This window comes from Triticum aestivum, chromosome 2B, assembly GCF_018294505.1.
Source record: "Triticum aestivum cultivar Chinese Spring chromosome 2B, IWGSC CS RefSeq v2.1, whole genome shotgun sequence".
Classification (NCBI taxonomy): domain Eukaryota; kingdom Viridiplantae; phylum Streptophyta; class Magnoliopsida; order Poales; family Poaceae; genus Triticum; species Triticum aestivum.
The window spans coordinates 156,146,857-156,149,616 of NC_057798.1; the positions used below are offsets into that span (position 1 = coordinate 156,146,857).

Sequence of the window (2,760 nt, forward strand, 5' to 3'; positions counted from 1 at the left end):
GACTATTTGCCACAAATGGTGAAAACTAAGTACTCGTACTAATTTAAGTATAATCAGAATCACGTAAATGGGCATGGTGGTACGCATGCCCTGTCCGTCAGGATATGCATGTCAAACTCCGAATTTGATGTCATGTGTGTGTGCATGCGATAGGCGTCTCTATCAACAAGGAAAAGCTTACGTACGCGTCTCTGATTTAGTTTGTAGTGAGCGCGTATGAGTGACAGTGTGTATTTGCTTGCGTACAAGTGTTGTACTCCCTCCTTTTTAAAAATAAGTGACTCAACTTTATACTAACTTTAGTATAAAGTTAAGTCATTTATTTTGGGTGGGAGTGATATATCCTATGTTTGGAGTATTTTCTATAATCAATACGTACAATAAAGGAGTAAAGCTCCATGCATGTGCCATGTGGCACGCCAGGACCACGAAGCTGACCTAATGTTCCGGCTCTATGCACCTCCCCGATCCATATTTCTGACCTCCACAGCCCCCACAAGGGCACACACCCCTCACCTCAGTCGATCGTCAATCTCAAGCGCACGAACGCGAAGTCCCGTGGCCGACGGCGACGGCCGCAACCATGGTCAGCAGCACCAACGAGGTGCGGAGGACGGTGCAAGAGAGGCCGGTTGTGGTGGTGGGGCGGCCGGAGTGCTGCCTGGCGGTCGTGGCCCGGCACCTGCTCCTGCGACAAGGCGTGAACCCGGCGGTGCTGGAGGTCAGCTACGACGCCGACCCGGCGACGCTCGTCTACGCGCTCCGGTCCAAGGACGACAACACCAAGTTGGTCACCGACGTCGCCTTCCCGGTGGTGTTCGTCGGGGGCAGGCTGTTGGGCGGGCTGGACCGACTCATTACCATGCACATCGCCGAGGAGCTCGTGCCGCTCCTGAGGCAGGCAGGAGCCCTGTGGCTCTGAACCTTCCTGGATGACACGCTGCCCGTTAATGCATCCCAGCCTGAATCAGTTATAAGCTTCCGTTCCATGTGTGCGAGTGCTTTGTTTCCTGTTTTTTCCTCAATGTATCTATATCCGCATGCCATATACTCTACCTAGTATTGTAAGCTTCCTTTATCCTTCAAGAAATGGCAAATAAACCGGTTTGTTCATAAGATCGACTTGCGCAAAAGGCCTTGGAATCATCCCACCGACTTTCATTTTATTTTATTTTAATTAGCGAGGAGGCTTTCAGATTGTTTTTTCACAAAGCCTTTCAGGTTGTTGAATAGGCTCGAGGAAGTGATGAATTTTGTAAGATCTCAACTTTTGCTAACTTGTGTCATGCGACACAATTGTCTGGGCTAGGAGGTTGGTTGAGGACATGTATGTGGATCGAACAAGACTAATAATTTTAATACTCCCTCTTGCCCTTTTTACTCCGCATATAAAATTTGTCTGAAGTCAAACTTTAAAAAGTTTAACCATATTTATATAAAAATATATTAATATCTAAAGTTATACAGTGTGAAAATTAAAGCCACCACACATCTAATGATATTGATTTCGTATTGTGATTATTAATTGTCTTTATATAAAATTTTGATTTCAGACAAATCTTATGTGGGGAACAAAAATGACCGGAGGGAGGAATAAAACAAAGAAGGAAGTTTACCGTTTCCAGCAAAATCCGGTCGTTGAAGCGAGACAGTAGTTATGGAAAAGTCTTTTTTCAACCGGCGAAACATTTCGCAAAGGAAGAGAGTTCAGGAGGCTATTAGTGCTAGTTTGGACGTGCGCATTGGAACAAGTCTTTTGAAAGACCGACGTAAGCCCGCAAAAAGGATGAGTGTTACGTTTTTTTATTGATATCTTATAATTTATCTTCAATAAAAAGGTGGAATTTATTAGCTTAAAATGAAGCATTAAGGGGATACACACAAAAAGAGCATGCACTGGTACTCGGTCTCTGCATAGATAGGATGTACACAGTCAACACCAATACACGTAAGAAAATCATGTCGACAGCTAGCAAAATCAAACAAAACCAAAGGTATGTCTTGGTGGAATAAAAAGAACAAAACTCTGAAGCGATCAAAACAATGATCAACAATCTATCTCAGCCACCATATCCACGCCAACCATCTTTTGACATCAGTGGTACAACGAGAAAGATCCTCCACCGGCATCAGGAATGAAACAATTCAAGCAACGTCATAGCCGGATCCAACCACCGAAGGTCGGATCATTAGTTTTCACCCTAAAGAACAAGTCTGAGCAATTTCAAGCAATGTCTTCAACAATGTAACGACATATGGGCATCTTCAACGGTGACCCGCAAATTTTCTCCCGCATCCGTCCGCAGACAAGGGGACCAATCTGCGGACACGGATGCGGGAGGACACCATCCAACCGTAGCTGCATACATTTTGACGACAGTTCAAACCAACCGGACTAAATTCGTGCAAACCGGGCGAATTTTGATATAAACATGACAAATTTCATTAGAAATAGGATAATTTGTACACAAAATCAAAATATATTTCGTCCGGTGAACTAAAAATCTTAAACTAAAACCCTAAACTACCATATACTTCATGGTGACCTCGTACGCCATGCCGGGCTGACCGGTGTCTCCCCCTTCTTCATTGCCGCCTGCTCCGTCGTCGGAGTCGGGCTTCGGGCGGCGGAAGGTGGTGGCGTCGCGGCAGGGCTTCCCTGTAGCCGCATGACGCTCGCGGATTATTACTAAAACTTTGGCTAATATGCTCAAATATCACCTCCCGGTGTACATTCATGAAATCCAACAAGATTGTATG

General features: G+C 45.1%; 1 pseudogene; it reads left to right on the forward strand.

Moving 5' to 3' along the window:
* The first annotated feature begins 402 nt into the window (after nt 1-402).
* Nucleotides 403-1,064, forward strand: LOC123040913 (monothiol glutaredoxin-S3-like; annotated as a pseudogene).
* The last annotated feature ends 1,696 nt before the right edge of the window (nt 1,065-2,760 follow it).